The sequence below is a fragment of the Lutjanus erythropterus genome, chromosome 1 (genome assembly GCF_056507025.1).
Source record: "Lutjanus erythropterus isolate fLutEry1 chromosome 1, fLutEry1.hap2, whole genome shotgun sequence".
NCBI classification, from domain to species: Eukaryota; Metazoa; Chordata; class Actinopteri; order Lutjaniformes; family Lutjanidae; genus Lutjanus; species Lutjanus erythropterus.
Genome location: NC_139317.1, coordinates 40,796,754 through 40,811,091, shown reverse-complemented (window position 1 = coordinate 40,811,091; position 14,338 = coordinate 40,796,754). Strand labels below are relative to the sequence as shown.

At 37.4% G+C, this 14,338-nt stretch overlaps 1 protein-coding gene across 2 annotated transcripts in view; it reads right to left on the bottom strand.

Annotated features, from left to right (window-relative positions):
• Positions 1-5,164, bottom strand: part of LOC146333287 (synaptosomal-associated protein 25-A-like) — a 52,232-nt gene extending 47,068 nt beyond the window's left edge. For both annotated transcript variants that reach the window (XM_084721902.1, XM_084721893.1), the window contains exon 1: positions 5,028-5,164. The gene's annotated coding sequence lies outside the window, so the exon portion shown is untranslated. The remainder of the gene's footprint in view (positions 1-5,027) is intronic.
• Positions 5,165-14,338: the final 9,174 nt, after the last annotated feature.

The following is a 14,338-nucleotide window of genomic DNA, read 5'->3' as shown; positions in this document are numbered from 1 at the left end:
GGGGCCAGAGGGGGAGGAGGAGGAGGATGAGGAGAGGGGGCAGGGATGTGTCAGTCGAAACAGGGACAATTTTCTCACCAGGAGACCGACTATTTGTGCAGCCTGGGTTCATGGTCACCGCAACATTTCAGCTGCAGAGAATCAGAAAAAAAACCCACCTGTTTCACCTGCAACCTGAACAAACTAAAAGCACCAGGTTTTATGACACTTCATCACTTTACCAGATAGATAAATGTTTAAAGTGCCCGAAAGAGCAGAATAACTCACCAGCTGTGGCCAGAGTTCACTGTGAACTAACTGAATTCTGCTCTAATACTCTAATACAAGCAGTTAAATGTGGATTTAACTGACATTTGTTAGGGACGCCCACATTTTTTTTTGCTGCTGATCACAATTACTGACTGTGTTTAAGCCACAATGGCCAATACACGACTAATATTGATCACTGATTTGTTAGCATTTAGAATACCAGTATTCAGTTTGATATTAAGCCAAACCAGAATTTTACCACTAGACATGACTCCCACTCCCAAGTGGAACATAATGAGCTCATGAATGAGAGTGGGAGGAACTTGGAGGTCAGTGAGTTTACACAAAAACAGGCTTCAGCATTAATGTTTTTTTTCACTTGCCTGGTTGGAAAAGTTAATCACAAAAACAACTTGCCCCAGTACAATTAACAACAAACACTATAGACTGCAATGGCTATAAAATGGTAAAAAATACTGACAGTTTTGTTAGTCTAAAACCCAAATATATTCCATTTCATGTGATAATAAACAAAGAAAGTGGTAAATCCTGATATTTGAGAAGCTGAAAACAGTGTTTTCTGCCATTTTTGCATGAAAAATTACTGTAATGCTTAATCAATGAAGAAAAACAGTTTAATACTTTCATTCTTTTTTACCATTTACCCAGTCAGAAAAATAAGGTGCCAGATTCTACTTTTATTCGACATGGCATTTTGTAAAATTGTTTTTTTTCTCACTGAAATGCTAGAAGGCTTTTAATCTGAAACAGACAGAGAAAGTGTTGCATTTGTATTAACAGTGTAACACAGTAACTTTTACAGGGCAAACAGGAGTGGATGAAAACTAGGCTTCGTACTTTTGCTACTTACACACTATAGATGGCTGGCTATCTTGCTAACATAGCAAACAGATATGATAAGACTTTTATTAGGAACAGGGTTATATAAGAGTTATACTGACAAAGTAAAATGATGGGGTGGCTGTTTGTTAACTTTACAGCAACATAAACTAGGTAGCAACATAGCATGAAGGCACCACTTGAATCCATAGTTTCAGCCGTGTACAGGTGTAGGACTAGTTCACCTACAGGGCTTTTGCCTGAAATGACTTCACTGACAGGTTTTTGGAGATGCTGAGCATACAACCAGATAAATGGGACTCAGATTATACTGCATGCATTGTATGAGGGATTTTAAACTTATGTTTTGATTAAGTTTTGTCTTTTAAAAAACAACATTTCAACAAGTCTCAATAGTGTGATTTGGAGTCATTCTACGTTCACGTGGCAGCAACACAAGGCAGCACGGGTTGAGTAATTGATATACAAATCATGTTAGGGGTTATGTGCTTTTTGACACACGACAACGACGCCAGTTCAGCTGAGAACGTTTTTACATTAGTGCTGCAGAATTTAATGGATTTTTATCAAGATTGCAATATGGCTTTCTGCAATTTTCAAATCGCAGGAGGTGCAATATTTGTTAAAGGCAAAATTTGTGTCAAAAACTTTTAAATTAATGACTGTTGTGAGGCAGAGATGTCCTGTCCTACAAATCAGATTCTACAGACTTAAAAAAAACTCTTCATTTGGTACAGATTCCTGCAAAAAAAATTATACCAGAGTAATTTTAACTTGTTTTACCATAATAAGAATATTGATGTAAAAATTATCATTACAATATCATTGCATTGTCATTGCAATATCAGTCAAAATAATAGCAATTATTTTCAAAATCATTCAGCCCCATTTAACATCATCATAAGTTTTCACAATCTAGAAAGCATTAGTCCTGATCTCACAGTCACTTATTTTGTAAGAAATTTTGGCCAATACCAATCAGTGTCCAATCAATCTGGGTATCCCTGATATTTATTATTCACAAAATAAAATCCTCTCTAAACTGTAGCAGAAATTCAAGACATTTATTGTTAACTTCCCCTAACTTGTCTCACTGGGCAAATAATAAAACAAAATCACTATATATATTAGCATCAAAAGCCATACAAAGTCAAAGTATGTCAGTGTGCTTCGTGGTCACTTCCTGCCCTAATTGAAATATCTATCTGTTTACTTGTGGTTACAAATAACACACCGGGGTGCCAAACAAAGACAACACACACACACACGTGTTGATCTGCTTAGCGGTTGGCCTGAGCTCTTTGTCCTCGCTGACATTAACACAGAAAACAGCGTCAGGATGGGAAGCAAGGAGGGCCAAAAGTTTGGTTACTGCTCTTTTTTCATGGGATGGAGATACAATTCATTTCTAGAATAAAACAGTTACTAATATATTGATTAAATTTCAGTCCCACAACAAAATCCTGCCTTGGATAATAAACAGAGGGACATCATTTTGAACCACTTCTTTTACTTGTAAATCCTGTAACAAGACTCATTATACTAGTTCACAAGAGTATTAGTTCACACAATCACAAGGAGGATTTCATTTTCCGGTTTCACAGAAGACACAGAAGAATATTTTGTGAAATGAGCCTTTACCAGTCTTTTTAAAGGAGAAATACTGCGCTTCACTGAGTCAGACCTGTAACTCTTTGTTCCTGTATCCCCACACAGAGACACGGGAACCAAACTGCTGCCAAACAACAACAAACGGTGTGCCAAATAAGAAGAGCACTTTGGCCTTCTTACTGAGAGCTTTCCATCACAAAGTGCACACCTCTCCCCACAACATGGAGATAGATAGATAGATAGATAGATAGATAGATAGATAGATAGATAGATAGATAGATAGATAGATATATAGATAGATAGATAGATAGTATTATGTGTAACCATTAATGTCAGTGTTTTATAAGGCCAAAGAGCTCTGGCTCTGATCACATAGGAAACATTAGGTCAAACAGAGGCAAAGGTCAGATCCCTGGAACAGCCTCCTCCACCACTGGTGGAGTGTAGGACTGGATGATATGACTCATACATAATATCTCCATAATTTTAGGTTTTCCATTATATACAATATAGATTCACCATCTACTTTTCTTCAGTTCTGATCTGTTTCTGGTGCCTGAATTCAGATATCTGCCAATAACAATATCCTAACACACTACAAGTTGCTGTCTTGTTCTTCTGTATTTGTTCTGTGTTTTGAGACTAAAATATCTGCAAACTAAGAACCTAATTTAGTTAACAAACTATTTCTGGCTTACTCAGTTGCTGTCTGTCTCATGTTACATTGCATGTTCAACATAAAAAAGAAAAAAAAGAAAGAAATACTGGATATATTTGTTTAATTAACTGTTTAATTACTAATGAATTAGTTTGAACTAAAACATTTTGTCTAATCTTAAGATTTCATTATTTACAAATCATAAAAACATTAGACTGTGGAATCTGGAATCTCTCCAGTGTTGGATCAGATCAGTCTCAACTTCAATATACTATTGATACACACATTTTCTCACCAATAACATACCATATATTTTCGAACTGTTCAAACAGTGATCTTAGAGTAGTACTTAAATTTAAGTTAAGTTTAAGTTAAGTTTCATACTCTCCTGTTCAGGCTGACATAAATAAAGGTAGTATTTTGGATAAAATATGGTATTAGGATTAGATAGGGCGGAGCAATATGGACAAAATCAAATATATATATATATTTGACCCAATACCTCCATGTTGATATTGTGGTAATACTGTGTGGATGGCTACTGGTGCATTTGCAAAATATTAACACTGATATTTTTGATCAATATTGATTACTAGTGTGGATATAAGGACTAAGTGGGAATAGACCAGCTGGAACAGAGTGGTAAATTCAGAAAATGACATGATTTTACTGTAATGCAGCTCTTAAAATCAGGAAAATACAACACTTATGCCATATCCCAGTATAACCATATTGACAGTCTAAAACGATGTCTATTCTCATATCACAATATTGATATATCATCAATATATCACCCAGCTCTACACCACTGTAGCCACTGACTTCTCCTTTGGGCAGAACTGATACCATGCAGAAGAATGTCCATCTGAATCAAATTAATCCAAATGAAACCTACTAAAATGTGAGAACACAGAGGAAACCGTTCCACTTGTTTCCAGAGCAGATCAACTTGTGGGCTGTGAGCTCTGCCTCTTTCTGCCTTGTTGCACAACCGCATAAACTTCTACACCGAGAACAGGAGGGTGCTGGCTTTATTTCACCCACTTCTTTTAGTAAAACAAATATTCTGAAATCTGAATATCACGGCTCTGATTTGACAAGTTCTGAAGGTTTCGTCCGCCTGAGTTCACCCTGAGTTGATCTCCGGAGCTGTCCGCGGTGCTGAACATCGGTCATCCTGTAAAAGGCGAGTGTAACCCTCCGCCGTACTTCAAGCTTTCAGAAACACGAGAAACAACTTCACACTGGCTGCTTTAATCCTTGCAACAAACAACTACTTTAATCTGGTAATGTATTTAAGACGGAAGCCTCCTGGTTTGATACAGAAAACGACACAAAGTTCTGTTAAATCAACACTACGCCACCATCACAGGAACATTGATACCATTTATTCCACCACATATGACTTCTTTGTTAAACTAGTCAGTGTTGTATCACAAAGAAAATAGCTATAAAATCCCCTACAATTGCTAGATAAAACTTTAACAATGCAGCGCTCACAACCTCCTGTAATAAATCTGTTTAACTTTAAAGCCACATATTTTATAAAAAATTCAAACTTTAATTGATGTTATTCGTTTGTTTGTTTGTTTTTAACGGTGGACTCGACTGAGCAAAACATACAAACAAAAAAACTAGTCACACTCACCTCGTTAAGTTTCTTCTGCTCTTCTTCTGTGTCGTCTCCTTTTTTTTTATTTTGCTGTGTTTGTTTGGTTTCAGGATGAAAATGTCCGTCCTTGCTGCCGCTCCACTCAACGGGACTGTCCCCGCCCGGTGGAAACACGCCGCCCTCCGCCTCGACAACGGTGAAGTGTGACGGAGTGAGGAAGCACACACTTCCTGTTCAGGGTTTATAAAATAAAACATTTGGAAAGACTCAAAGTATCTTTTTCCAAAGTACGTTTTCATTAAATATATCAAATTAAAAAACAAAATATTGGCATTAAAAATGTATTTAAATAAAATACAAGTAATTTGTAACTGGAAAATACAAAAAGTCATTCCACATAACTTTATATGATCACATTTTCTGTATTTAGTACCCTCAATATGAGTCTAAAAATATAAATATTTTAGTTTAAAACAAAGACATCTATGTCATCAAACTGAACTATACTGGTCTCAAAGGCTGTGTTCAATTTTAGAATAAAATTATACATCAAATAATGTGTTTTATGTATTTTAAATATATACATACAAGCTTAAAGATATTGTCCAAAAAACAACTTATTTTTGTTTCTGTTCAGCAAAATCAAAATATTATGTATTATGCATTGAGTGATAATTTAGAATTTTTAGAATGTAAAAAAAATGATTTATAATAGTAAATTCAGTTTATACACATTGACCATTTCAACTACGGCCTGATGAATGCTTACTTTTTTAAGGCTGATGCCAATACTGATATCAGGGAGTAAAATAAATCTGATATCGGTATATTGGCTGACATTCTTTATACACAATAGGCTTCAATGTACAGAATATAAAATATTTACATAAAAATACATTTTTTGCAATAATCATTCAAATGTGGTTATCAAACATTTGTGACAACAGTATATAGTGGAGGCAGGGCATTTTACAGTCAGCATTATGTTTTGTAAAAGAAAAAAAAAGTTAATTGTTGTTGTTTTCATATTGGTCCATATCAGATGACATACATACAAATATGTTATAGACTGATAGCTGTGATTGGACCATATATAGCCAATAATATTGACCAGCTGATATATTGGTTAGACTCTAAACCCTCACTGTAGTCTATAAAAATAATTCATTTCAGACATCATTCTTACACTATTCAGTATTAGTAGGATTCTTATTATTAGCAGTAGTGGTTTTAGATGTTAGCAGTTGTAACAGTTGTAAAAGTAGCAGTAATATTAGCATTGGTGTTGTTATTCTTTAACTACATTATTTTGTTATTATAAAAAAAAAAATAATATTTTTCAGTCCTTTACTCATTTTGCTCGCTTTTAATTTGATGGTCACTTCACCTCACTTCCTGCCTCATTGTGCTGAATTCGTTGGTGCTCATAAAATGGCCGCGCCCTCTGACGTCAGAGGGAGTGGATATAAGGTTGCTTTTTTCTATTCTTTCATTTTATTGAATGAAAAAGTTCAAACAGGTCTTTGTATAACATGACATTAGTTTATTAAGACACAACTGAGAGCACGACTGCTTCAAATACACATACAATCACATGAATAACTTAGATTAAAATAAACAAAAGAAAAAGAAAAAAAAGAAAAAACTGCTTGATAAGGATTCTAACACACACACACACGGACATACATATACACATATATATGTATGTAAACTACTGGTCAAAAGTTTTAGAACACCCCAATTTTTCCAGTTTTTTATTGAGAGTTATGCAGGTTAATGTCTCATTGTACTCTGAAATGAGAGCATAGAACAAAGAAACAATTGAACTTAAAAAATAAATCATGGAATCAATTTATAAACCAAAATGTATTCTAAACTTTTGACTCATCAAAGTAACCACCTTTGGCAGATATAACAGCTGAACACACTCGTGGCATTTTTTCTACAATAGAAATCAGATATTCTTCAGAAAGTTCTTCCCAACTCTGTTGCAGAACTTCCCATAAATGTGTGGCACTCTTCTGTCCAGTTCATCCCAAACCAGCTAGATGGCGTTTAAGTCTGGAGACTGTGTTGGACACTCCATGTTTTCAAGCTTACATCTTCTTTTTTCCTGGCTTGGACTTTTGTTTTGGGTCAGGCGCATACCAGAGGTGACTGCATGCCGCTGCAGAATGCTGTGGTAGCCGTTTTGGTTCAGGGTGCCTCTCACTCCTGTACAAGTCCCAGACCATCACGCTTGCTCCTCCATGTTTGACAGTTGATGTCACACACTGAGGAACCATCCTTTCTCCTACTTGACGGCGTACAAAAATCCAGTGTGATGAACTGAAGATTTCAAATTTTGATTCATCACCCCATAACACCTTTTTCCAGTCGTCAGTAGTCCATTGGCAGTGTTTCATGGCCCAGGCGTATATATATATATATATACACATATACACACACACACACACACACATATATATATATATATATATATATATATATATATATATATACGTGTGTGTGTGTGTGTATATATATATATATATACGTGTATTTATATCGTTTTAACTTCCTTAGCAATACAAGACAAAACAAAACAATAGATTTTTTTTAATCAGTTCAGTTTCTTTCAAATAATGAATTAGCCACCCTAAACCAAGAGCAAATATATTCTTTATGATCAGCTCTTCTATAGCATGTTTTCTGACTCATTAATATTTATTGTTCTCTTGAGTACTTTTGACACTGACTTGTGCTTTTCTAATGTCTGTTTACAAACACAGAACTGGATCCACCCCTCCCAATTCCAGTCTGATGAGGTGAATTTTCCTGCTTTCCGTGTAATATGATCATCTTGGGGAGCTGCCGCTCCCCTCGGGTGTAAGGCGGTCCGGCTGATGGGAACGGGCGGCGAGGGGCGGCGGCGACTCTGGACGCGCGTTGGGTCCTGCCCTTGGATCTCCACGGCTAACGGTGCTCGCCGACTCCCGTTCCCCCGGCGGATCGCCTCGGCTGGCGCCTAGCAGCTGACTTCCTGTAATCATTTATTCCATTATTTTTCCAATGTGTTATGTCAGTTTTTTTGGTCTTATAAATCATGGGACTTGATAGATTCTTGTTCTAAAAGTCTAGCAGCATCATAGATCCTAACACCCCTAAATACTTTAACAGTACATAGAAGATTTCTTCCTTGCCAGGAGATGTTATTCCGGATCTTCTTCCAATGTAAATGGAGCGTCCATTGTATTGTTTTGTACCTTCCCTTCTCTCAAGGATACCAGGATAACGTGACCTTGTCATTTCTCCTCCTCTTCAGTCTCTGCCACATTACCAGAACTATGGATTTGAGTAAGAACTTTTGTTCTCTGCCTTCTCTTTATCAGACACTGCTGCCTCCACCCACATCTTCAATACTGGATACTATTTTATCTATTTCCACCTCACATTTCACACTTTTGCATGCCGTTTATTCCTTTGTAGTGTAGTGACACACTACATGACACTGGAAAATGATCATTGCCTATTGATGTTTCTTCTACTGCATCCCACTCACATAATCCTGTAAAATTATGGTTAAATCAAGTGCTGAAGTGTTCCCTGTGTGCACATTTAAATCTAGTCCCTCTCCCATCATTTAAACAAACAATACTTTTAAACAAATCTTACTCTTTCCCTGTAGTGGTTCTTCAGTTACTTCACCATTTGCATCAGTCTTATTCCCGCCCCATAATGTGCAGTAAAGTCCTCCAAAATAAACACACGTTTCTTACGAACTTCCAATGCAGATCCAACTGCACATTCCTCAGTGGTGACTCTACTCTTGCTCCCACACAAGGTTTAGCAAATATATTCCTTCATAACCCATCATTGGCTTCATTGCTCTTATGATTATAGTGATAATGAATTCAGTGATTACACAATATATGTTTCCATAGGCATGGTAATTTACCATTTACCATTAATTACAACTCAGAACTACATTATTACATATTATAAAAGAAGAAAAAAATGCACTAACACAACCAACACATATGACAAAACATCAGTCAGGAGAAAATCTCTTTTGCTCTCTGGACCAATTTGATAAGGTAGTGCCTTGGAGCCTTTCTGAACTGACCTGCAGTGATTATTAGTCTTTATCCTGCCAGATCCACTCTCTGCATTATAGTTCGATCAGGAGAGACTTTCTTCAGAGTGTACAAAATATATTTATCTGACGAGCACAACTGAGATGAGAAATGTGAAAAGTCTTTGGCAGTTAGACTCCACCGTGACATCATCATAAAGGAGGTAAAAAGCCGTGATTAGGAAAGGAAACCCCTGATGGAGTCTAGACACCGGTGGTGGTGCTGAAGAGATGGCTGAAGATCTGGATGAGATGAGGACTGGACTTCTGATGAGCTCAACCAGGACACTGGATTAAGAAACGGATGGCAATGGTGTGGTGGAGGGTCGCAACAATTCTGTGCCCATGGACCCATGGGAAAAGACAGCGGGGAGAGAAAAACATTTAGGGATGAATGAGTCATAAAGATAGTCTTCCTGATTGAACTTACGCTGAGCATCATTTTTGTTCCTGTAACATCCTAAAAACAAAAAAAGAAAACCCGAGTAACAGCACTACAGTGAAACTGCAGAGTAAGTTAAGAATATGCATGTTTCCCTTCATAAAATGTAACATATGCATGTTCATTATTAATTATTTATTTATTTCTAATTCATGAATTAAATAAAAGTAGCACAATTAATGTATGTACAACATGTCAGGACAATAATGACATAAAGATACATATTCACCCACCCAAAATCAGCATGAAGCCATGAACATGTGCACCACTGAAAGCTAGCTTTTAAGTATGAAACCCTTAGAGAAAATATACTTGTCTGTCTTCATCTCTTCCATATCCATCAGACACTAGAACTGACAAACACGCATACCTCTCCAATTTCTGTTCAAGTGGGACATTAATAAAATATTTACCCATCAAATACAGAATGAAGCTACAAAAATGTGGCTAAGGTTAGTCCCCCCCCCCCCCCCGTCCTCTTGGGCCCACCACTGGGCTGAGACAGGTTCCACATTTCCTTCGCATTCAGACGCTGCTGCTGAGCGCTTCTCTTTTCAACGTAGCTGGCTTAATAAAGTTATTGATCACTCAAAGTTAAAATGCAAAACCCTTAAAAGCTCCCAGTAACTTGGTGTGAGGCTTCAGGATTCTTCAGGAGATATTGGTGTCTCTTCTTCAGGGAGGGGCGCTTTTTGCCACAGCCGACTTTTGATGGTAAACGAGTTAAAGAGGAATATCTGTAGCATGTGTTATGTCTTTTCCTGCTGTGCCTCAAGACACTATTAAACTCATAACACCAACACTATCCTGCAAAATCAACTCTGGAGAGTTGTTGGCAGAATATCACATTCAACTCCATCTTTTTGAAAAATACGTATTATTTAGTTGAATTAGACTAAAAAAGTTGAAATGACTCTGTACTTTTACTCTCAACTCTAATACTGAATATCTAACACTTTTCATTTATGTGCATGTGGGTGTGTTTCTGTCTTTAATTCAACCCAGACATGTTCTTGTTTGTCTGTTTCTGGCAAACCCTCACATCCTTCAGATAATTCATTGTTCTGCTGTTCCTAAGAACTGGTTGCATCACAGCCTGTGTATTGGAATCAACAACCTCTCAAAGTCACAGGACATGCCTCCTCCACCCCAACCCCTGGGCGGTGTTCACTCCATCACAAACTCCTTTCAGCTCTTCCACTTTTTCCTCTGGATTCATGAAAACAGTGACCCATCAGCCAGCTGCAATGAGGACCGCTCTCGCCCTGCTGCTGCTCATCTCTCTGGCCCGCCACAGTAAGTTTTATTCATCACTGACACCAACACTGGATTTGGGGGTTTCAGTTGTGGGGAGGGAGTTAGTTTGTTAGCAGATGACAGAAGCAGAAGCACTTTGATACAGAAAATCCAGGATTTTTCTAAAGGTACTAACAGCAGACCTTTGTGGGGGATTAATTTTCCTATTAAGGCACAGAGGTGACAAAAGTGTGCACATTCTGTACTCAAAGACAAGTACAGAAGTACTGTGAAAAAAAGACTGATCCAACTTCTTTACTCAAGTATAAGTGAAAAAGTACAGTCTCTGAAAAGTACTCAAAGTATAAAAGTAATCTAGTAGTAATCTATCAGCTGAACCTCACCTTTTTTCCACAGTATCCCTGTCTGTTTTGTTGCATCTTTTATGCTGCTTTCATCTTGTTACATCTTTTACACTATTTTCATCTTGCATTGAAACTAGAGTAATATGCCAGTTTTGAAAATATAAGAGGTAAAAAATGCAGATATTTGCATCAAAATGTAGAGAATAAAAGTTGTTAAGTATAGATACCTTAAAAATCTACTTAAGTACAAAAACAAAGTGTTTGTACTTAGTTACTTCCTATCTCTATTATGGTGAGCACAATTTGAGACAATTTCCATATAAATCTATGAAATATTTGAACCTGCAACGTTTGAACAATGTGTATGCCAGCTTAATCGGCAATAAGTTCATCTTGCATGGTGGAAATATTTTGTGCAATCTAATGGATTGTTGTGACACATAGCAGCTTTGATAGTGTGCATATGTGTCTGAGTCATTAATTTGAAACATGTATAGATCTCTAATCAACGTACCTGCAAGGGAGTGTGTGAATGGACTGTTAACAAGACCATCACATGGTTGTGTGTGTGCATGCTGACACCTGCCTGAGAATATTTAATCTCAAATCAGGTGCTCTCTCTTGTTGTCTGTGAAGGCCTCGCCATTACTTGCCTTACATGCGCGCCTTCCACTGAGGACGAGTGCAACAGAGAGTCCTCCACCCCCTGCCCTCCGGGAAGTGACGCCTGCGCCACCATCAAAGGATCCAGTGAGCAAACACACACACACACACACACACACACACACACACAGGCGAACATGCAACACCAGTATGGTTTAGTTGAATTCAGTGTGGTAAAAGCTTCAGTAGAGGTCAGCATAACACTGACGACCAAATATTTGTGCAAGGCAACACTTAAAGGTTTATTTCACAAATTCAAAAATAAATAATATTTTTCCTGTTATCGGTAGTGCTATTTCTCCATCTATATTGTTTTGCTATGAGCAGAGTTTTGGAGATAACAGCTGTAGAGGTGGCAGCCTGCTTTCAGATCAAATGGAACTAGATGACACTACACAAGGTCTTTGGATTGTCTTGAGTAGGTGGGTCATGATTTCTGTTGAGTTTTTCAAACGTATTTTTTGGTACTTTAAACCCCACAAACTTAGTGCCATTTAGTCCCATTGTATTTGAGAGAATACCGTCGAATATCTCCAAAAGTCAGCAATGGATGGATAAAAAGCACTACAAGTAAACAATAAAAAATAAAGTGAAAGTTTAACTTCAGTCTTGCTTTTAAATGTGTTTTGGGAAAAACTGTATTGATCGCACTGTAACTACAGTTTTGCTGGTATGGACATGACATAGGTCTGTAATTGCAGTCATTTTGGTCTTAAAAATGTACTAAAAAGGTCTTTAAAAGTCTTAAAATTTAACTTATTAAAACCTGCAGAAACTCTGTCATTTAAAAGATGATTCATTTATATTTGATAAAGTCCTGCATTTCTTTGTTAGCCAGCTCTAACAGCGTCAGTAAAACATCAGCAAGACTGTAGTCATGTGTTGCGAAGTTCACTCATCTCTCATCTCTTACAATATACATCATCAACATCAATCTCGCTGCACCTTGTAACATTATCTTACATGAAGCGTCCAGCAGCTCCTGATCTTTTTATCAGCTGTTAAGAGAAAGAATGAGTAAAATCTGCTGTCGTAAGATTGCATCCCAAGTGAAAACACAGGCATCATAGCCTCTGCAGCTAATGTTAGCTTTTGAAGGGAATCATGATACCGGTTACACAACTTCTGTGTGCGTATTCTGTCTAATTACATTTTATCACAGTTGTAAAAACTGTGAATTGAAAAAAGAATTGACAAACACCATATATGTCATTCATGGCACAATTCAAACAAGATCAAAAACATATTTCTCTTGCTATGTTGACTACAGTCCATATCTTTTTTAAAGGTTTGGTCTCATGGTGGTCCTCCAAAAGGGGTGTGACTTAGGCTCTTTATATCACTGTGCGTTTTGCCACCCACCATGCAGCTAAAGTGGTCAATGGATGTATCACTAGGAGGGAGAGTGGTCCTTTTAGCTGACTCTTCCTGGAACACAGACAGACTAAGACCAAAACAGACCTTGTCTTTATTGGTCAGAGAGCAGATACAACCTCTGGTCTGTATGCCTTGTTGGAGGCTGTTTGGTTTTTGGCCATGTTCACTAGGCAGCTGCTGCATCCATTTCTGTTGTCTGCTAGCAACAGCTAACAATTACAGTTATTTTAGCAACAGTTAAGCTAAAACTTTCTATTCATCAGGAAACTATGTAATTAAATCATAGAGTTAAAGCTGAACAACCTGGGGACATCAGACATTTTTCTTCATAAAATATTATTCAGTTTCAACTAAATCAGTGAATTAAGTTCAAAAGTTGTGTGTTTTTGTTTTTTTTTTTTTACAATGAGACACGTTCCCTTCAAACACTCCATCCACTCTGGTGAACAGATGTATTTATCTTCCATGCTCAGCTGCGTCATAAGCAAGAAAGCATTTCATTGGACGCAAATTTCATGTACGCCCCCGAATGCAGGATGAGTCATTAACCCTTTTTAAAATCATTTTCCAGAAAAAGACAAACCATTAAAAATACCTGAATATATCCACAAAATGACTTTTTTTTAATCATGGTTGAGTCAGATACTGATGTATAGGTTATGTACAGTGCAGTGTGAACTGATCCAAACTGTGACTACTATTCAGTTTCACTATAACAGTTACTTTGCTTTTTATCACTCACTTGGTCTATGAAGCTAATGTTACTCCACCACAACCACTACATACTACACCACGAAACAGTGATCCTCCCCTGGCTAACATTAGCTAGTTAGCTCACTTGTGTTCTCATTTTGTCTGTGCATCTCCATCTCTTGTTTCATTCTCTTTCCAGGGGGTGTGGTGAAGATATGCGCAGACAGGGCTTACTGCAATAAGAGTAATGCTGGCAGCTCCGGATCCAAGGTGGAGTGTTGTTATTCTGACGACTGTAACAGGGCCAAGAGCAGTGGGGTCTCTGGAAGGCCTCTGGTCTCCAGCACCATCCTGTTTATCACGGCCCTGCAGCTGGGTGTGACCTTCACTCAGCTGTGAATAACTCCACTTTTATTTTCCTCCAGTGGTTCATCATAACTTCATCTGTTTCATGTGG